Source organism: Lytechinus variegatus, chromosome 2, assembly GCF_018143015.1.
Source record: "Lytechinus variegatus isolate NC3 chromosome 2, Lvar_3.0, whole genome shotgun sequence".
Taxonomy (NCBI): domain Eukaryota; kingdom Metazoa; phylum Echinodermata; class Echinoidea; order Temnopleuroida; family Toxopneustidae; genus Lytechinus; species Lytechinus variegatus.
The window spans coordinates 58,965,780-58,989,221 of record NC_054741.1 but is presented as its reverse complement, the minus strand read 5'-3'; the positions used below and the strand labels follow the sequence as shown (position 1 = coordinate 58,989,221).

The following is a 23,442-nucleotide window of genomic DNA, read 5'->3' as shown; positions in this document are numbered from 1 at the left end:
TTGGCAGTTTCAGTGTAGGACAGGTAGTTATAGAGGGAAATCTAAATAATATTTGGATGATTGGAATGGGATTGGTTCAGGAATGGAGTGACTGCAGTAGTTCTTGTAATTACACCACTTAGCAAGTGTATTAGCAAATGACTTAGGGAGATCTATACAATGAACATTAACAATCCCTCTGAAGCACGGCATGTATGCGTTAAGTGATAAACAAATATAATTGAGAAATATATAAAAATGAAAATGGAAAGATCAATAAAGAAAACCTTCTGTAATACATGTATGAATATTGAATCAAAATCTGAACCTAAATGAAATGAACTTGACAAAATACATAGCAGCTATAGTTATACAATTTGTACTATAGATCAAGAGGATATATATATATAAACATGTAAACAAAAGTAATGAAACTTTAATAAGAAAATAAGTAGAAATAGAATAAATTAAGAATTCAAAATAATCCTTACTTATAAAATTAAGTCCAGATAAGTAAGTCTAAATATTAATTTTGTTTGTTTACACTGTAGAAACTTAGAAATATTATATCTTACTCATGTTTTACACCTATTATAAATGTGTTCAGAATTAATCACACTACGGCTTGATCAAGGTTCAACTCTGAACTTTCAATGTTGACCAATTGGGAATTTGCTTTGGCTAAAATGCCAAGTCCACCCCAATAAAAAAAAGTTGATTTGGTAAAATATCATCAGCTCTCCCATTTGCATTATAACTCATGTTTTAATATAACTATCTGGTGAAATTAAAAGAAATCTTTCTCTACATCCAGTGTTGATGAAATTCCAGTGTTACAGGCTTAAAAAAATGATAATTTTTGTTTTTCTTGAAATTATATTATTGGGATGAACTTGGCCTTAGTGACCTTATACTGTACATGAGAATCTGGAAACTGAACAAAAGGACTTTAAGCTCACAAAAGGATTTTAAGTGTGATCTCTTTTTTTGTGGCTGATTGTAAATACCGAAAGGGTTCAATAATCCTGTTAAGTATAAGGGTCATTGTGACTATTGAATATTGAGGAGATATAATGACAAACCCCAATAGGAGAGTGCAATGATTGACAGGCATTGGTGGCCAAGAGGGAGGGGGAGGGGTCCAGGACCAGAGGAAGAATTTTTACCTATTCTTGTTTGTAACAAATAGACCATCCTCATATCAGGCCAATTCCACACTGCCAGTACTTTTATTTGAACATATCGAGATAATTAGGCAAGTATGAAACCAAAAGTTTCATCAAAATCAAATTCAAATGAGAAAGTAAAAACTAAAGTCATTTTTAAGTTCCACTTATTTCACAAAACAGTTATATACACATAATGGTCGGTATGCAAATGAGATAGCCAATGACATCAACCACTGATTTATTTTGTCTTTTGTTATATGAAACAAATTCAACTTAATTTATAGATTTGATTTTAAGGATCCAGCACAGGCCAGAAAGAGAGACAGACAGACAGAGAGACAAATGGAGGGGTTAATGAAAGCACCAAGGAGTTGGAATGTCATAAAAAGAAATGGGGGCGAAATTAAGAGGGAGAAAGGGGTAGTAGCAAGGCAAACCTCTGCGAAAAAAGTGTGAACCTGTGTATGCCCATCAGGACTGCATACCATCACACTTCCGGGGACATATTTTGTTGAGGTTTTAGTCTGATCCCGGTGATGTGGGGATTAATCATGTTGATGGAGATGGCTGCCTGGCTAACAAAGGTGGATACCCTCATCATTTCATGGAATCCATGACCATCTCTTTAGCATCTTTCATCCTTTATGATTTGATAAATGGTAGAATTAACCCAAATTGTGATAACTCATAAATCCTGGATCTACTTGTTATGATCAGTGTAAAATGTTCCCATAAACCTACATCCATACCTATTTATATTTAAGAAAAAAAATATTTCACTCACCCATTTTGATTTTGTATCAAATCAAATTTTACTTCATCTAATTAAGTGAGCAATATTTTGTATACATAGTATATGATTTCTGATTAATAGTGCAAATAGACAACAATTTATAGTCAGTATGATATGAGTACAAGGTGAATATCTCTTCATGCCAAGCACCAAGATTCCTGTTGTGCATACATTTGAATATGAATAGTGTATGAAGAAGATTTTTTTTTCTCTCATATTTTTAATGACAACTCAGGTTGGATTTATTTCTTTCATTCCAAGGTCTTCTATTCTTGCCTTTTTTTTCATACGTTTAATTGATTGTTTAGATATTCTTGGATATTATTTGTTGAAGATCAGAGAAAAGATGATCATCTCAAAGCATGCAGGTAATTTGAGGGGCGATTTTTTTACTGAGATGAGGGTGAAATTGCCCCTTGCGCTCAATGTGTTTCCTACGATGTAACCCCCTCAGCTAAAAGTGTTCACCAATGCCATTTCATTCCCATCCACATTCGACCCACCTAACACATCTCAGAGTAACAGTTACCTTCCGACTTTGTAAGCATTCTTTGGATAATTGAAGCCTCCGTTTAAAACCTCTCTGCTCTCTCTGTATTTTCCCAGTAATAAGGGCATAATGCGATTCATGGTTATTCATCTGTCACGGGGAGCAAAAACCGCTCTTATTCCCCCAGCGTGCCGCACCGACCGGCATCGCCTTTCACCGCCAGCGTCGCTGTCACACAACCAGTATTGATCCAAACGTCTAAATTATAAGAGAAGCAAACTCTAAGATTAGACTTCTGTTTCTGGTTGGTTTTTTTTTCACTTAAAGGTATATGATTATTTTCAGTTCCTTAAAATGCAGTATTATTTGCATGCTGCTACCCCCCCCCCCCCTCTTGGTGTTTGTATATTTAACATTTTTATCACATTGTGTTGGGAAATCTAACATGTTTGTAGTTTACCATCATTGAAAAATCATGATATACTATCTGGCAGCTTGGAAAGCAGAATGTATCCACATTATATCATATTTTATTGGGTAAACTAAATTTGTGAAACAGTGTTTATTTTATTGAAGTTTCCTCGATTTGAAAATCAATTCTTTAGGTTTGCAATGTGTACCGGGTATTGATATATAGTAACACACAATTTAGAATTCACTACACTTATCACTTATACCCCTTTCATAAACCTATCCTCCAATTAGCCGCCTAAGAGTAATGCGGATAATTCAATAAAAATTGCGTTCATAAACTCCGAAAATAATCCGCACTATTTTTACGAGCACCCATCCTGAAAAAGGAGGATAATCGTCATGGCAACCGCACACACCCCCCTCCGATGTGGTTGCGTTGGAAAAGGGTGACCTTGTGACCGCACCATGGCAATTATCCGCATTACTTTGGCAATGGGTTCATAAAGTCAAAATCTGGTCCCAATGCTGCTATTATGTGGATAATTGCAGCATCAAAGTAATGCGGATAACTCTGGTCCTCCTCTGATTTTACGACCAAATTATGCTGCTATTAGCCGCATAATTGGGTTTATGAAAGCGGTATTAGTTACAGGAACCAATAGACATAGTACCATATTTATCCGCAGATTGCTTATATGAAGCACGTTAACGTTTTCATAACAGCTTATAAAAAAAAAGAGTTTACTTTGTTACTGGTTATTATTAATTTATTGATAAATGGTAATTGTTATACAGTTCTGCTGCATAGATCTTAGCAATGGATGCTTAACTTGTATGAACTTGAAAGAACTTTGGAAGATGGTATCAAGGGGAAGGTTGATGTGATGGAACTAATGATTATTTATTTTTTCTCTTTTGAGTTTTTGCTGTTGAGTTGATGTTGGGCCAATCCCAATGAAAATATTTTTATTCTAAGGTCTTAAAGAGGCATCCTCTTTTTCAATTCTGCTCCTCTGCCTGTCTCTTTGAACAAGGTAGATCCGGGGGGGGGGGGCACTCAGTATATAATGCATAGTGGATATGTGCCACGGAGGGGACCCCCATTTTTACACCCAAATTTCTGTTCCAAGGCATAGCATTTTTGTCTTATTGAGAAAAAAATACAAATAAAGCCGCTCCAAGGCATAGCATTTTCTTATCGAGAAAAAAGAAGAAAGAAATCCGCTCCAAAGCTTCGCATATTTTTCGTTACGCCGTTCCGGTCACATTGATCTGCTGCAATTTTGGTGAAAAGCGGCTGCCGAGCGCTGTCCGACCATCGTCTCTGCGCTAACGCACCCGGCAGAGGCCGCGCTAGCTGCATCATGCACGCATGCCCGTTCCATAAAGGTGCATACGCACGTACTCACACGCCGACGATCCGTTCCAAGGACCCCCGTTTTCACAAAATTGTAGTTCAGAAGCCTGTTCCGAGGACCCTCCTTTTTACAATAAGCCCGCTCCAAGGCCCCTGTTTTTTGTCTCTCCCGCGGCACACCCCTACCACTTTTTTGGTCGAGTGCCCCCGCCGGGGGTAGATCCATGGGTAAGAGCATGGATAGCTCTATGGTAAGAGCTTTAAATCATTGCTGTGGTATAGGGGTTGTATATATGTATGTTATAGCTTCATATTTCAGTCAGCCCTCTTCAGTTCTGGCTTGCCCAAAACATATCACAGGAATTGACATATTGGCATACTCTGCTCTGTCAGTAGTAAAAGCAAAGTGGGATTCTTTTACAGATCAAGGAGTATCTTACTACAAAGACAGGGTCTCAAGGTGTAATGGTATAAGATCTTGATCGCTCAGCCGCCCCCCCCCCTTCCTGTCAACCTACTTTGCTCATTTGTTCATCAGTGTACCTTTCCTCTCCTTCATCTTCCTCTTCGTATATCATCCCCCACCCCATTTTTAAAACATTTTATACTACTGCTACTCTTGCTTTATTCTCAATAAGTTGGTCTTTTTCTTTTTTCTCATTCCTCTTCTACTTCTTTTTCTTTTTTTAATCTTCGTTTCTTCTAGTCCTCGTCTTCTTCTACTCTTTTTTTTTCTTCTGGTCTCTTTCTCTTTCTTCTTATTCTTCTCCTCTTCCATTTCTCTGGCTTTTTCCCCCATCTCATTTTTATTCGCCCAGTAAAGTGATTGTGCAGTTGTCTATCATTTTTTTTTTGCTTTCCAAATTCACATCAGCCCCCCACTTAAATAATGGTTCCCAGGGCCTTGTTGTCTGTTTCAAGCCTCATCTTAGTTTTATCTAGGGTTTTTATTTTCATTTAATACCAGGAACCTAGGCAGATCTGTCTGGCTATGCGTTTTTATACAGACTGTCACAATTACTCCTATATGACCACATTAATTCATAATTTTTGGCTTATCAGCACTCACGGAACCGCACCATAACTTTTAATCTACATAGCATTATCCGTAGGATAATCATTATTTAGTTATAATCGGCCATGAAATAATGAATGTTAATCTAGATCATGATAATGATATTTAAAAAGAAATGATTGGAAATCGTCTCCCAATATGAAAGCATGGTATTATTTGTATTGGAGAGCACTCTTAAAAGAAAATGCCAATTGTGGTAACAATATCAAAATGAGTTCGTACAGAATCCAATGAAATGACCACCAAAGTGTCTGTTTGTATAAATAAAAAATATGTGCCAAAGAATTCTGGAAAAAAATGTGTAATTGCTGAGAAATAAACAAATAAGTGCAGGATTCGGGTCAAGCGTCGGGCCGTCATTCAGAACAGTAATAACACACTGTCCCACGTGCGCTTATCTGTGTAGGTGATCTTCAGTGTGAACATTTTTCAGGGTAGATTTTTAAGATTTCACAAAGTTCAGTTTATGTAACTGTACCAGATCTAGATCCTCGATGATATACTGACAATTAAGCCTGGTTTTACAGACTTTCTCATGAAATCAGTGTTTCTGCAACTACTGGCATTTCTCTTTAATATTCTCATACAATGGACATTACTTTACTTTATAATACAGGTGTACATTGCATTCCATTTGAGAAAACAACCTGTGGACTTGCATTCTGTCCCATAACATGGGGGTGGGGGGAAGAGAAAATGCAATTGCTTTTCAATAATTAACCATCTTTTATACCCAAAATAAATTGTGGGCAAAGACTACAAGGGGTGGGTGAAGTGCATAGGCCTCCAGGTTTTAATAGTGGTATATCTAAAGATATCCCAAAATGGCAAAGAAAAACTTAAATCTTTGTACATAGCATTGATAGAAACCACAAAGAGTATTATACCTCCCTTCTCCTCCCTTTTCTATTGTATGTATTCTCTTTTGTGTGTTTTACCTGATGAAAGAGATTACTCACTAATCTGCACAGCAAACCTCACTCATTATTCCCTCCTAATCATCTGGCTCTGGATCAATTAAAGAGTTCTGGGAAAGATGAAGATAGTTTGTGAGTTTGTGTGTGTGTGTTAGATTGAAATGATGCATAGAAATACAATAATTTGGTACCGTTTAATACTCAATTAATTGCCTAAATCAGCACCATTTCCACAGTACATGCTTTATGTTGTCCCATGCATGCAGTTCTGTGTATTCATGAAGGTGTGTTGCCTGTTGGCCAACTTTTTTTTTCTCCTCTTTCGTACAGGGGTCATTGACTGTGTGTAATGAAACCACAAAGCTCCTTATGTTCAGGCATTGCATGAAGTGATGACTGAATGGAAATGATTGATTGATAGTTCAGTCTGCATGCACAGCCACATTCCAACTCAGTATATATGCAATATGATGACTTTGGGCTTTACATCCTATCAGAGAAACCGATACAGAATACACCACCATGTCAACTCTTGCAAAACTTTTCATTGCAAGTGCAAGTTGACTTATCAAAAGAGATGTGATCAGGATGCATCTCATGATCAATGAAGATCAGATGATGTAAAAGCCTACATACATCCAGAACCAGACAGCATGAGAACGGCTCCCGATCCATCTACCATGACAAGTTTTTAATCATTTTCAATGGAAACTAAACTTCAAAGGTGGTTGGAGACCAAGCCATTAATTAGCATGCATGTGCAGTGTTCTGTCCTAGTATGTAATATTGTCAAGTTAACTTTCAATTTTAAAGACTGTACATAATATGGAGCTACAACTTATGGACAAGACTGCTTAATCTTGTATAAAGCCCCACGGTATATACAGCTGTAGTGTTTAATTTATGTTAATAACAAGTACTTTATTTGAAATGATATATTGAAAAAAAATTATAATTTGTCTTCTTTGGTAAACAACTCTGTTTGGCCACTACAAGTTTGCTTACATGGAGCAGGACTAATTTGGCAAGATTCTGTGGCTATTTCTTGTTATCGGTCCGTGTAATTGCTTGCACAAATTAACTCAACAATAAATTTCACTCTAGATTGTATGTTAATAACAAACATTTGTTATTCCTTATCCAGATCATTACTTCCCATTGATCTCACTCTGTGTGTCTGGCCATCTTGGGTACGAAGCAATTAGAATATTGATCTCGGCTTTATAACATTTCTTTAAAATAACTGAGGGTGGGCTGCTGGTCAGGTGGGATAATGGGTGTGTTATGTACGGTAATCAGGCAGATAAGTATAATTCAACCCACATTCTTACATGTTTGCCTGCTTTTTGTCGTTTTGCATGTTTGATTCGTCTATTTAATGAGACAGATCAATGCCTCAAGGACGCAACTTAACAGTGGAGAATGCGAGAGGAGCTTCTTACTTATTGGCTATTGCTACTTCACTCATTCTCCCTTTCTGTGAGACAAACCATTTTGGACATTTATTTTTAAGTTGTTAAAAGTTAAAAATGAATGGTATAACAGAATCCAACAAAGTTCCGCAGGGATGGTATTTTTAACATCACAAATGCACGTTTTATCCTGATTTTTCTCTCACTCTGACTTTTTACAAAAAAGTCTGATTGAAATAAAGAGCTAACTCATTTTCCTTTCGAATTTAACTGTAATTACTGAAGAATATTATTAGTGATTATATTTTAAAAAAATAATTAGCGATTTCTTTTTAATAGGAAATTTTTTAGTTTTTTGTCTCACCTGCATTGCAGAGTGAGACTATAGGCACCACTTTTCCGATGGCGGCGGCGGCGTCAACACCAAATCTTAATCAAAGGTTAAGTTTTTGAAATGACACCATGCATGAATTAGAAAGTATATGGACCTAGTTAAAATGTTTTTGTCGTTTTTGTGGAATAAAGTTGTCTACGATTAACAGAGCTTCAAGGGTCACCACGAAGCCCTATTTTCATTGAAAAAAAATTATTAATGAAAAGTTACTTATCTAACTGTTTGATAAGTACTGGAACTTGACAATAATTGGGCTTATAGATTATTGGGGGTGGTAGGGTTGGAAGCATTATTTTGTCATGGAAATCTTGCATTGGTTTCGCTTGAACAAGTTTTGGTAATTTCTGCATGGGTATACAAGTTTGTGATACAGCAGTCCACAAGATGTTCTGTGTTTTTGCTGCTTGCACTTTGCTGTGATATGGAACTTCTTGGAAGTGAGGAAAATCCTGAAAATATTTGTCCTTCTGCACCTTCCCTAATCTCCTTGACACTATAGAAAGAGCATGTAAACATGTTGGGCTCCAGGACAACAATTCTTAGGTGACTAAGCACAGTTGGAAACCAATGCCTTTTGTGATGCTCCCAATTTAAATCTCTCTCTTCTTTTTCTTTCCTTTCTTTCTTTCTTTCTTTCTTTCTTTCTTCTTTCTTTCTTTCTTCTTTCTTTCTTTCTTTCTTTTTTCTTTTTTCCTTCTTTCTTTCTCCACCTTCTCCATTTTGTTCTGTGTTCTTTCCTTTTCCTACTTAGAAACCTCTCATTCCTTGTTGGCCTGCATTCTACCCCCTAATTTTCTTTTATTCTTGCTATTAAACCATTCTCTTCTTGCTTTATTGATAACAACCCAACCCTCCTCTCTATTCACATATGTGCCTATACATTGTACCTTCTTCCCTTCCTCGGTATGTCCGCCTTATCTTTCCTGATAATTATTCTCTTTAGCCCATCTCTATCCTCCATTTCACTCCTTTTTTTCTTTCTCTTCCTGCCCTGCCCTCTCCATTCTCTCTGTCTTTCCTCCCCCTCTCTCTGCTCCCCCCCTCTCTGCTCTCTGTACCCCCTTCCCTCCCCTCATCCCCCCTTCTCTCCCACCCTCATCCCCCTCCCCATTCGATTGTTCAAGACTACCAGTCTCCTTACATCTCTATTGTTAACCACTCCAAGAGTACAACAGGCACAAACTGCCCAGGACACTTAACAACCAGCTTTTTCGCATTCCTCCATTAGTATGTCACTTTAGCGACTATTGTTGCGCCAATTTGATTGACAGGTTCAATTGCTCCTCCTCTCCCCATTTCGCCATCTCGGGTGAGCCGCCTAGTCTAATTCAAGACCTATGTTTAGTCATCTGTATTGAACTTGAGAGTACTAATATAAGAAGTGTCCTCTGCATATTCTTTTATCTGGTTTATTTTCTTTGCACACTTTATACAAGTACCTGGCAAACTGTATTGTTGCTCATCATGGATATTGGATACATTAACACAGAAAATATTCTCCATGCACATAATTTTTGCGCTGTCTTCTCATATTTGAACTTCTAATGTTTTAGTGAATAAAGCGCATATTCTTTTTCTGTAGATTAATGCATTCAAGTTTTGTAAAGATGTATATATGCCTAAAATTTTCTTCAGATGTCAATTTCCAGGTGAAATCGTACACATATTCAAATGTTTACATCAGTGATTGCATTCCATTATTGACTGTTTCAGATGAAGAAAAATAATGTTTGTTCCAAATAAGTTTACAAGGCTTGGAAGCACACCAAGTGATGGTGGTCAACCTTTCAATCAGGCTCTGTAGAGGAGCTAAGAATCGGGCGTAATTGAGGATAACAACAAAGATTGTAGGGGTGCATTGTTATGCTGATCCTGAAGTTGTATAGGGAAACTATGCTAAAGATTGTCCCCCTCCATTCACCGTGTTATTGTAACAAGTCCTTCAAACCTCACTAATCAGATTTAACTTTAGGACCAATTCAGAATGTGATGTAGTCTTGTAGCATTCCTATGCTGTGCATTTCGCATTGATTGCAAATTCAACCAGTTTAATTGCCACAATTATTTTCTTCAACTATTCCTTCAAAATGGCTAAATATGACATCATTGATTGATCTTTAAATAGCTCTAATTAACTAATACACTACAGAAAATAAGGAAAGTCCCTTTTTCAATATTCTTTGACTTTTTACCAGATAAAGTAGTTTTTAGCAAAAAGTAAAAAAGAAGATTGTTACACTTATACTGACTAATGTATGTTTGAAAATGATATTAATCCCATGCATTAGGGAGAACACTACAAAATATCACTGGGAAAGTTACTGACAAGAATCATTATGATCCAGATTGTCAATAAATTTTGATTTGTGTGTATCAAGTGCTATTTATGTATTATCTATCCTTTGACTGCATTGTCTGACACTTTTCATATATTTTTTTTTACTTCCTCATTAAGACAAGTATTATTCAATAAAAAAAGCATGCACAAGCCACATAATTAGAATCAACACATATTTTAATTTCACTCATTTCTTATTTGAAAAACAGTAAGTTTGTCATACATGTTGGATAACCTATCAGTTTTGTATACATTATTCTGTTGTTTTCATGTTGTTGTTGAAATTGATTGGGTAACATTTCAATTATTAATTATTGTTTGATCATTGATTATTATGATTATTGTGTAATAATTGACCATCTTTCCTCTTCAGGGGATGCATAAAAAGTCTAGCTGTAACACAGAGGAACAGGGAACCGGGCCTTTGTCTAAATCCAGTAAGTATTTTCATTTTTCATAGTAAAGCCCAAACTAAAAAAAAATAAAATATAAAGGAAAAATTGCTGAGATATTTTCAAAATATAAAATGATTATTTTCAACTGATGAAAAAAGATTCAATAGTAGTTTTGGAACATTTGGATGTAAAATGACACTCCAGTATAAGCCTAATTAATACAAGTTCCGCCTGCCAAAGCTTCGCTATTAACAAGAAAGTCACAGTCACTAAAATCTCCTGGCTATATTCACATAGGCCTAAATTTTGTGTAATAAATTATATTTCATAGTTTGCTCACCACAGTTCAGATTTTGATACAGAAGTTCTGGTTAACACTGTATGATGAAATTTTTAATTCCAAGGTTTAGTAAAAACTGTTACTTGACCTTCTTCTGGAACATTTTTTTATATCATTCTTCAATATTTTATTGAACAAAGGGGAGGGGGGGATTAGACAAATCAGAAAACATATCATGATTCTTGCATGCTGTGCACGATATGATTTTACCATATTGCTCTGGTGTAAATATTGTATAGTTTGGGTCATTTGAGTTGCTTGTTATAGCTGATCTAGGGTGCGTTTATTCGACACTTTTTTACCCTAGAATCATGATCAGAATCATGATTCAAATCACGATTCTGCAGAATCACGATTGCGTTTAGTCGAAATTGGATATAATCATGATTAGAATCACAAACATGAAACACGAAAAAAGGGGCGTTTGGAAAGACGTTTCTGTAGAATCACGAACGAAATAGGTCGTATAAACGATATCGTGATTTGAATCATGATTCTATGACGTCATTGTGTCGTGCTTCTTCCGGGTTCGACTCAAAGGCGCGCGCTGTGTTTCGTGCAGGTTAATTTAATTTCGTGTAGCAGTGTACTAGTACCGGTATATGCCAATTGTCACGTGCATTTAGGAATTATCATTCTGTGTATTGTACCCCCGGGGTTGTACTGTAGCGTCATTTGTATATTTCATTGTTTTCATCAATCATATCTTCAAGTTCCAAAGGCACAAATTGGACTGACGACGAACTCAGGGCTCTGCTTGTGCTTTGGCCTGAAGCAAAAGCATCCCTTACCGGGATTCACAGAAATAAGACGATACGAATCCCTTTCAGCGGAATTGCGAGGGAGGGATTTCTACGGAGATGTAGCACCGCCTGTCGAGACAAAATTAACAGAATTCGTGCCCAGTACTACGGCTACCGAACACTTTCGATGAACCGACAAGATTTAATACAAGTAAACAAAAACAATACGAGGTACAATACACGGAATTCTGGAAGTAAAAGATTTATTTTTCGGAAGCCGAGTAAACGTTTCACAAACGATCGCGCGTTAGCTCGGGCGGCAGCAAAAATCTTGCAGCCGACTTGATCAAAGTTAGAAACAGGCGCGAAAATGTTGACCTATACTTCCTGGGTCAAACTGCGCACTGTGATGCGCACTGGATCGGCTCGAATTCAGGGAGAAACAGCGTTAGAAAGATGGTCGTATAAACGCTGATTCTGTCGGATCGTGATTCATGTTGCTGTTTTGAATCATGATTCAAATCGTCATTCAAATCATGATTCTGGGTTGAGGTCGCATAAACGCAGCCCTAGGCATGTATACATGTAAGCTTGCAGCCAGGAGTTTGACTAATGACAGGTTTTAGCAGTATGAATGAATGCATGATTGCACTGTTTATTTAGCACATTCCTAGGCTCACAGTGATTGATGATAAGATCAAGTTGGACTAGTAGTCTTGACCATCAGACCTCTTTTCAAGTTTTTCAGATGATTACATGCCTTATTTTGGTTTACCCATGACATTGCATCAATGGGCTTTGGCAGAAGTCTGGTACCGAAGTAACCTTGTAGATGGAACGATGTGATATTAAATCATCAAACCTTTATCATAGTTTTTAGCAATTTAAGTATTTTTATTCAGTCATACAAATTCATAAGAAATCATATATGAATTTGATTTCAGTGATCTTGGGAGGAGGCCATGGTGCTAGTGAGAAAGCAGAAATTAGCAAACCATGAGACAACTTAAAAATGACTGTATGTTTCATTGATTGCACTCACTATGTCACATACTACTGCATTACAATTTAGATCCATAAAGGCAAGTTAATGAAACTTGGCAAAATTTGAATTTGTGTTGAGGTGTCATGATGTAGCATTTCAGTCAATTAAAGGGTTGGGGTTCAAATCCCACCTGGCATTAATGTGACTAATCCACATTTGCCACTCTCCACCCAGGAGTTTAATGGGGCCTGCCTATCCATTGGGATGTGAATGTCGGTGTGATGTAATTGGCTTGTGTGCTAGAATATTCCCCAGGGAGTGGAGATGTTACAGTTTATATTTGGAACAGCAAATGTAAGTAACTAGAGTAATTATGGGGGCGCTGTGGTCTAGTGGTTACGACTACCTTCTTTCAATCAGAGGGACGTGGGTTTGAATCCCAGCCATGGCATGAATTCCTTCAGCAAGAAATTTACCCATATTTTGCAGCACTCAATCCAGGTGAGGTGAATGGGTACCTGACGAGATTCATTCCTTGCATGCACTGAGCGCAGGTTATGGTAGCTTGAACTAGAGCCGGGGTAATAATAATGATAACAATGCACCTCAAAATAGATTATTTCTAGATAGATGGCGCTATATAAATGCCTATTATTATTAATGATAATTACAGGTTTGAAGCACTTAATAACATACACGAATCATCATTTGACCATTTTGACCAGTTTTAGGGCCATGTAAATTCAAAGTGTTTATTGCACCCCCCCCCCCCTTCTGTTTGTATTTCATTTCACCATATTTCTTTCAAATTTCTTTCTAGTATTTCTCTCCCTCCATCTATCCATCTTTACGATGAAGAGCATTCTTTGGGGAAATATCATGCATTTATCCCAGGTCCTTGTTAGGAAACATGACGTTGTTGTGGTAGTGTTGACTGGTTGGGGTTTAGAAAAGGATTTTAGGATTGTTTGGTTGCCAGTGTATCGCTGGCAGCATCCGTCGCCACGACAACAGGTGTAGCCATGAACTTGGGAATGGTAAATCACCAGGTAAAGTTTGGAATAGGAGGGAAAGAGAGGATGTGAGGATGAGGAGGGCTGTCCCTTGGGGTACTTTTATACCCACTCCAACGTAAGAATAAGCCAGTTTGTAGTTACGGGGGTTTATTTCCAATTCGTCTAATGCCAATTCGTCCAATGGCCAATCGTCTACTACCATTTGGTCTACTTTCATTTAGCCTAATGCCACTTTGTCTAATAACCAGTTGGTCCAATAGTCATTTAGTCCATATACCATTTGGTCTAATTAGACTAAAGTGTTAAATATGCAAAATGAATGAAAAGACAATGGGTATTAGACCAACTGGTTATTAGACAAAATGGTAATAGACGAAATGGTGATTAGACGAAGTGATGATTGGACCAATGGGTTGTTAAGACGAAATGTTGATGGACAGAATGGCATTAGACTAAATGAAGTTAGACCATGTGGTGAGTGGACGTGTTTGCAGTGGACGAATTGGCAATTTACCATTCCACTCTGAGCATGATCAGTTCATTGGTACTTAAGTGACATGGTGGTTTCAACTTTCATAGTATAAGCAAAATTAAGCACCTACTTTGATGTCCTGATTAGTGTTTGTCATTTACATCCACAAAAAACAATGATGCATCCACGAACGACTAGTATTTCAGTTTGCCAAGCACATTGTACAACATGCTCTAATATGCATTCAAAGTAGAAGTGCAACAGTACAGTACACAGAGTGTTCATTAGTGTGCTATTCTAGTCTTCATCCTGCTATGTTAGGCATGCGTAATATTATCTTGCTTGAAATCTGAAAGTTTGGCCAAATGAAAGGTCATTTGACCAAAATAGTCCATGAAGTAGATCTGGTCTATAGCCTGCCCATAGATTACAAAACCCTTGTCAGGTGAAAAATATTTACTATATTTTTTCCCATACATCTTCCTGGACTAGGTAAAGTTGTTGGTAGTTTTGCACCAATAAAAAGAATCCTTCGTCATATATCTGGTATAATCTAATCTGGATAAATTCTTGATCAGAGTAGGTATGAATGCACCTGAAGATTACTCCAGCATGCCATAGGAAATCTGCATTGTAAGAATGTGCCTATAGAAAATGTTCAGCATGCGCATCCCAAGAAAAGTTGATTTCATTACACAAGTACTAGTTATAGGAACCAGGAAAATTAAAATTTTGTTTTCAAATTAACACGCTCTTTCTGATCCGGCAAATTATCCCGATCTGAACAGTCTCGAGATTATTTGTAATGGAGACGCAATTATTGTGCTAGTTCCTGGGATTAATCTCGAGATTGCAATCCCAAGTCAACTTGAGATTATTTGCAAAATAGCGCGCTATTTTACAAATTGTGGCGCTAATCTGCAGGTGCAGACGCACTTGGTTTATTTATCCATGGCGTCAGACCATGCCTCGCTCAAGCTGGAATTGCTCTTGTTGCGATGGTGGAGATGGGATTTCTTGAATCTCGAGATTAATCGCGAAGAGGGCCGATCAGGCTAAAATCTTGAGATTCAGCAAACTCGGGATGGTGTGCAGCACTACCTAAAGAGTTAGAGCTAATTCCAACCTCATAACAAGTTTATTTCGATGTAGGCCTACATGTATAGTAGAAAAAGAAATCACTCAAGCATTACATTTGAAATTTCATCAAAATTGGGTTTAAAAGTAGGTTTGAAAAAGTTTTGAGATTTTAAATTTTTGCTACCTTTCACAAAACAGTGATGTGCACATATTAGGGAGCTGGAGATGCCGTACTCACTGATTCTGTTATATTGATGTCATGAAATGTTAAATATTTCAACTTTCTCTATTCATGTTAAAACATCATGGATTGAATCTTTCTTGATTTATAAGTAGACTTTCCTGAGCTACTTTATTATTTAAACTACAAAAGTCGAAATACTTGTATAATTTTCATATTTTATGTCTCTGGCAAACAAATGAATAAATTTGAGGTTGTGAATCCATGCTAAATCACCTGCAAGTAAATTCATGATGGTATGCTAATTGGATGTTCAGGTGTAGTTTCTCTGTAAATATCATTTTTCATTTTCCTTTTGGGAACTATCTGCCAAATAATATTTGTTCACATTAATATCCAAGGGGAGGAGAATTTCAAGAGTCTGTGTCCAAACCCGCATAGACAGGTGTGGCTGGACGGCTGGTAGGACGAGAGATAAGATCAGGAAAAAAGTGGTCCATGGTCTTCAATGATAGTCTGAAACCTGGATGCATCAACCGCAAGTGATAGAAATCTACTTCCTTAGCCACTGTCCTTCGCTATCTAGTTAACACAGTTCAAAAATAGAAATGCCAAACTTAATTCTTGTCTTCTTTCCGGTTTAAGCATTGTCCATGTTCGCCCCTCTTTTCTATGTCTCCTTTTGTTTAGTCCCACGCCCTCTCTGACCAGGAGTAGTTTTGTTTGAATGGATCAATTTAGAGGTCAGAGAGTAAAGGAGTGATGTCAATATTATGATAAGAAATCTTAAATTTTATGATAGTAAAGGTTACTTCCAGGTTATTTGGCAGACTGGCAGCCCAGAGCCTGCTGCTCATCTTTTTTGCACAAACTCATATTAGTATTTTAATGATTCAACATTATATCACTCAATTCTACATTTATTTTTATTGCCTCATTTCATTTTATTAAGATTGAAATTGAGGAAATATCATTTCCCTTAAAAATGAGACATAGTTTAAGCAGTGCTTCATGATTAATGGTCATAAAATATTAAATTGATCATTCTGACTTAGATGATGATTAAAGAGAAATTCCAGTAGTTGCAGTAAACACTGATTACATGAGAAAGTCTGTAAAACAAGGCTTAATTGTCAGTATATCATCGAGGATCTAGATCTGGTACAGTTACTTTAACTGAACTTTGTGAATCTTGAAATCTACGCTTAAAAATGTTCACACCGAAGATCCCAAACACAGATAAGCGCACGTGGGACAATGTATAATTATTGCTTAGAGCGTCGGGCCCAACGCTCTACCCGAATCCCGTGCTTATTTGCTGATTTCTCAGCAATTTCTTCCAGAATCCTTTGGCACATGCGTTTTATTTATACAAACAGACACTTTGGTGGTCACTTCATTGGATTCTGTACGAACTCATTTTGATATTGTTACCAAAACTAGCATTTACCTTTAATATTGATTTTAGTATTTTCCGAAAGGTTGTATCCACTAATTCTCAGATCATCATTGCTGAAATCACTTGGTCTAATATGAGTTTGTTCTAACTGCCAGTTGGTCCAGTGATCACTTGGTCTAACAACTTGATCTAATACCAAGATTGCCTCTAGTCATTTCCAATTTGTCTACTTATTTTACATTTTGCAAAATGAAGATTTGGTTAATACCAGTTCAATCATATATGTTGATATACTTTGTTTATCTTCTTTCTTTTTTTTATCTTAACAATGTATTCTATATTGTCTATGTTTTGGGAACTGTGCTTGTACAAGGCCCCGTGAATTTTGTTTTTTTTTTTGCTGTTCTCCATTTCATTTTTACTTTTGCTTGTTAATAATTTCTTATATTTTGAATCATGTATATTTTTAACCAAGAATGAAAGAAATGCAAATGGAATTCAATATCAATTGATTGGTATAAGGCCAAGTGAATATTGGAGTAAACTGGTAAAGTGTAACTGGAAATATGGGCTTAATGACAATTGGACCAAACAGTAAACAAACTGGTTCTAGGATTAGCCCCACATGTGGGATTAGACCACATGGAAAGGACACGAAATGGTTGTCGACCATTGGGCAGTTAACACTTCAAAGTTCTTTCCATATTTGTTTTTATCATCTTTCCTCTATAAAATCCTGTTTGTTCAGGTCAGGAAAAGAGTTTTTTCTTGAAACCTCTTTCTGGCCCTTTTTTTTTTAATTTATTTATATTTTTTTCAGTGAAGATATATTTTAGTTTCTTTGAAATTATACAGAGGGCTTGTAACACAATACCAAGGGTAACAAATACAATAAGGTACCAGCATATTCTTGAATTTTTCTTTTTTTTATTTACAAAATAACAAATGAAACAATTTTTACAGTTTGGATTTGAACAGTGCTTAGCATTCTGGATGAGAGGGAGGGGGAGTCACATTAAGCCACATTTAAACACGTTTTTCCATAAATTTCACTCCCAATCAACATGGATCAAGCAAAAAACAAACAAACAAACATGCTGCTAACAAATGAATTACTGGCCTCACCAAAGTTGAGACCAATATGGGGGAAAATACCCAAATTGCAATTTTGATAAATATATTAGTAAATTGTTACAGACTCAGAATTTTTTCAAAATGTTTTGATGTTAGACTCAAGGAACGTAAACTTCAAGGGGATTTTTTTACACCATAAAGCAGATAATCACAATTGGAAAAATTAGCCTTTTCTAAAACAGTGATGGAAAGGTCTATTGCATTGCATCTGGTAAGAAAATTAAGCATAATTAAGAAAACACAGGTTCTCTTCTCCCCTTTATTTTAAAATTTGTTTTATTCAATATTTTATTTTATTTCTTATTATTTCTTAAAATTTTAATAAGTTTTATATCTTATTTTGGTTTATATGTGAAAATGTGTTACAGCAGGCCAAGGGCATACTTCGTGAAACCAGTGACGAAATAATCAGTTAGTCAAGAACTTGATTCATTATTGTGTAGCGATGTGAGGAGGGGGGCTTGAATGCATGATTTAATATTGTAGGGAGGGGGCGGATGGGATCCGGTGTGAACAAAATAGGCAATAAATGAGAGGAATTCCGTGGGATGGAAAATTGTGATGGGTTTCACAGACACCGTATGTTCGTAGTTTGGTTGAGAGCTGAGGGCTTGGGAAAGGATTACCATTGATGGGAAGTGTATTAAAAGCTTGGAGCATTGCAATTATGAAATATAAAAGTATGCAATTATTGAATTCTTCAAATGCCATATTTGCTTTTCATTTCTTTTGGAATGGGGAGTTGAATTTTAAATTTTCATCTTTATATATATGCTACATGTAGAGCAGATAAAGAAAAACACTAGCTCTATTACAATTGTCAATGGTAAATAGTTTAAACTTTGGAATTTACTGAGAAGTTGGTTGATCATGAGAAGCAGCTTTTGCAGCAATTCCACAAATTTAATCTGGAGTATTTTTGTGCTTTCAAATTTTTTTGTGATATTATTATGCTTAGTTTTAGTTCTGGCAGTTGTACAGTGGTGCTAGAAAGTTAGTGAACCCCTCCACAAAATGCATTCCTTCATGCCGAGTGTTGAATGTAGACAACAACCCTACAGTGTCAGGCGAGTCCAGAGAAACAAGCTTCTTGGGACGTAATATTTCATAGCATGACCTCACAATTGAATGGCAGAACTTGAACACTGTTTAAATATGTTCATTATCTGGTGGGGTTCTTGATTGTTTTAGCACCACTGTATGTATGTGTACATTCATCTATGCTAAATGAGTAAACATTATAAGTAGAAATTTATGAAGATGTTCGGAAAATGAACATTTAGAACGGGGAAAGATGGGAAAAGGGATAGAAAAAATCAAATCAGTATCATATGCACTCAATTTTTTTAAGTTCAAAGATCAGTGCCAATTTACCTCCCCATCAAACAATTAACTGATTATAATTCTTTGTCATTGAAATGTAAGGAAAACAATTTTCCTGTTGTGGAGAAGTATTGATTATCTTTATACTTCTCTGGGAGGAAAATTTGTCAAAGGAAAAAGTAAGTTGTTCCCTCCATTTCTTTTCAGTGCAACAAGTGAGCATTCATTGTTCGTCGTGTCACCGTTGTCAAAAAGAAAGAAGCCATTAAAAGCGATCAGGTTGAAAAAGATCTACCAAAATGGTTTTCCCATAAAGTAGATGTTTTATTCATAGTGGGGCCCTTTTCATATTTGTAGATTATGCTAATTTTACATAGTTGCACTCTATTTGATTATTGATACATTCATATTTACGTATTTTTTTTCCTGGAGGGGAGGGGTAATCTGTTTTAAAAGAAGTTTGAATATTTTGGGAAGACTATATTACTTTCAATAATCAGCTCATTTAGTATGTATTGGTACATTACAAACCAGTATGGGAATGAAAATAGAATTTATGACCAATATTATGCACAACTTAACTCCGAAAAATGCAGGAGTGAGCAAAGAAACGTGACTAACAGATCATTATGTATGCAATTATTTATTTTGTAGAAAAGCTTCTAGTATGTTGATAATATCTTGATCCCTTTACCCTACTACAGCTTTTTGTGTCAATTTGTATGCAGGGGGATGGCTCATACATAACTTTGAATGTGAACATAGCATTTTGGATGAATTGATTTAAGTCATAGTTCATGCAGTATTAGCATTCTTTCCACAAGAGAGTCATTAACACACCATTATCTCATACACCTATCATATTAACATCTGTACGGATCATTCATCACCATCATTCATGCAATATCTGAACAAGAACTGGTTGATTTTCTGGTTGTTCGTAGGAACCCAACAATTTTGCTCAATTGAAAAACCATCAAATATGGAAACTTTTTTTCACTGTGTCTTATTGAGTCAAAGACCTGTTGTTTAGTGACTACTTCCCAAGGCCTCTTGGTAGTTGAGTTGGATGGCTTCAAACTTGAAGCTTTCTCAGTGGATGGGAATTGCTCAGTGAATTTTCCCCTCTTTTGTTTCAATGTATGTTATTGTTGCAGGAAAGAGCTTGTTTTTAAACATAGATTTTAATATTATAGAGTGGTGAACTATGCTATCATTATTGAAACGTGTCTAGCTATACTTATGGTTAGTGTATGGAGCCAAAGTATTTTTTAAATTTAAATTATGGAATTAACCCAATTGCTGAATTCTACAAATACCCTTTAGATGGCTCTCAATTTTAGGATTTATATCCCCTTAGGCCTTTATTTTCAAATACAAGGATATGATCTATTCTGACCAGCATCTTAACCGTCTTTTTTCATTGCAGATTGAAGAGAAGGGGGAGGGTTGTGTAAAATAAACAAGTCTTCATAAAAAAATGGCCAGCAAGTCATTCCAACAGAAGATAGAGAAAGTAGAGCAATTGGCTTTAATTTCAGAAGAAAGCTGTTATACCGGATATGACAGTGCAAATTTGTTAATGAAAAGGAGCATTAATGATCATATGAATATTTGGTAAGGAACCTTCATAAGGATGTCAATGATTTTGCTGCTTAATTTCATGGTTTACCAATCTCGTTCAGCTTGACCATGTAGCTGTCATGGTTGTACTTTAATGAAGAATCTCAAGTTACGATCTTGACCATGTCCTTTGGGATGCAGGCATTTGTCAAACGATTATACCAGGATTTTTAGATCACACGCAAGATCTCAATTTCTTCGTCTTGATATCGTTACAAGATTTCAACCTCAAAATGGAATATAATGGCCGATTATTTGGACTGTCATATTATGATTCCAGAGAGTTAAAACATCATTGTGGGATGGTTCCAAAGAGAGATTCCAGATGTTCTTTTTTCATAGATACAATACTTATTTTGTCTTGATTTTTTTTCTCATTTGATGTTTTTGTCATCATCTGCTATTTTCCCCCTTTTTATTCCATTGTCTATTTCCTCTTTTTGTAAATATGCTTTTCCTTTAACGCTGTAAAAATGCTGTTAAACATTTAAGCATGTTGATTAAGCCTGTCACTGTAAAACTATTGTTTAAAGTTTTAAACAAGTTTAAACTTTTGAACACATAGTTTTAAAAAAGCTTAAGCAACATGCAGTTTTTTATGTGAAGGTACTAATAGCTGAAAATGCATGATTTAAACATATAAAGTACAACCAGCAAACCAAACACTAAAAAATTTTGATCAAAATCAGACAAGAAATTTGAAACTTGCTTTTTTTGCTGAGGCTGTTTTATATGTCTTCGTGATTATGCAATGAGTAACCTGATGATGTGATTTCTCAATATTCTTTTGCATTTTATTGTGTGAATTTTTTTCTTCAAATTTTATCCTCAAATGTAAAAAGATAATGGAATACTGATTCAATACCAACACCAGGCCGGAACTTGGTGTAAATGAAGTATCGGAAAACATTGACAGGGACGGTGGGAGTTTGAAGCCAAGACTAGAAGTAGAATTCAACATGCTGGAAGGGAGAAAGAGAGAGTGAGAGAAGAAAGAGAGATCAGAGCGAAGGAGACGAGAGATGGATGTGGATTTTGGGGGGTAATGGCACGCAGGGTCGTGGAGAGTTCCTCTCATCACCCCCTCACCTCACACCCCATCAAGTCTCTGAGCTCAACTATAATTACATAAACACAATAAGGATTACCTGTTGGTCCCTCCAATGCCTACAAGCCCTAAGATGGTTGGTTGGTGGTGGTGGTAAGAAAAAAAGAGACTGAACTTGGCAGCGGGCTGTTCTCATTGCGTTAGTTGACCTCTTCTGTTTTATATCCCACGTTCTAAAATCTATGTCATGTAGTTGAATGCAGAACCATGAAAAAACATTGCCATCCATGGTGCATGTACAACTAATGGGGTTGGGGGGCACTACCATTGTAGGTGGGTTGACACCATGCTTGCATTAGTGAAAAGATGATCGTTATTGCAAAAAATGAGGGAAAAGGGGTAGGGCTAGGGCCTATACCTATCAAACCTGGATATGTAAACGGTAGACCTGTGTATACATTTCACCCTCTTATGAAATACTGTAGAATAGGTGTTATTCTGGGCAGGGAAATGATGATCACATGATAGGGTTCAATTTGAAAATCCATGTATGAGCCTGGTGATGTTCTTGTAATGATAGAGCTCCCACCCTTCCCCATCTTCCTAACAATTCCCTGGTGGCACAGTCCAGTTCAGTTTGTGGTAGAGTGCAGTTTTATTTTGTCAGATACCTTTATAAATATCTCTGCAAAAAAGGTCAGAAAAGAAAATGACAACAGAGACTTTTGTGCTTTGAATGATTGACCTGGCTTCTAAGAATATTTCAATGCAATTTAAGCAGTGATCAACTTGTTGACATTCTGGACTTGTGCAAAAATAATTTGTTTCATTGATTGATTGATTTAATTTACACTTCGAATTATAAGTTATTTGAAGCTTTCTCTCCACGTCATAGTCCCTTCTAATTCAACTTGAACAGTATTGACTCCTTAGTGTAATGGCCGGGGGGGGGGAGGGATAACTGTATTGCTGCACATAAGGAACTAGATAAATGGGCATAAATTTGTGGCATAATTTTCTCTTATATAATTTGATGCAAATGTATTTGAACCAACTCTTGGTAGCAGGCAAATTAATTATAGAGCAAAGGCTCATTTACCTCCAACATGTATCCCAAATTAGCCTCAAAGGAGTCCCCATATTTTTTAAGTCATGCAGTAGAAAGTGTAATATGGCATGAACAGAAGTGGCAGTAGACTATATTTGAATAGATTCAAAAGTTAACCAACCAATTACTTTTATCTAGTGTACAGCTATTGCTTAGTGCATTCTTATCATCACTGATTATTAATTGAACTTCACAGAATATATCAAGATTTAGTTTTTCACTTGGAGATAATACAATGGCAAAAGTGGCACTATCAT

The 23,442-nt window shown here is 36.3% G+C and overlaps 1 long non-coding RNA gene across 1 annotated transcript in view; it reads left to right on the top strand.

Annotated features, from left to right (window-relative positions):
- Window positions 1–10,709: 10,709 nt before the first annotated feature.
- LOC121408494 overlaps window positions 10,710–23,442 on the top strand; it is a 29,137-nt gene continuing 16,404 nt past the window's right edge. Inside the window, exon 1 of the long non-coding RNA XR_005969045.1 lies at window positions 10,710–10,775. This is a non-coding gene — a long non-coding RNA (uncharacterized LOC121408494). The remainder of the gene's footprint in view (window positions 10,776–23,442) is intronic.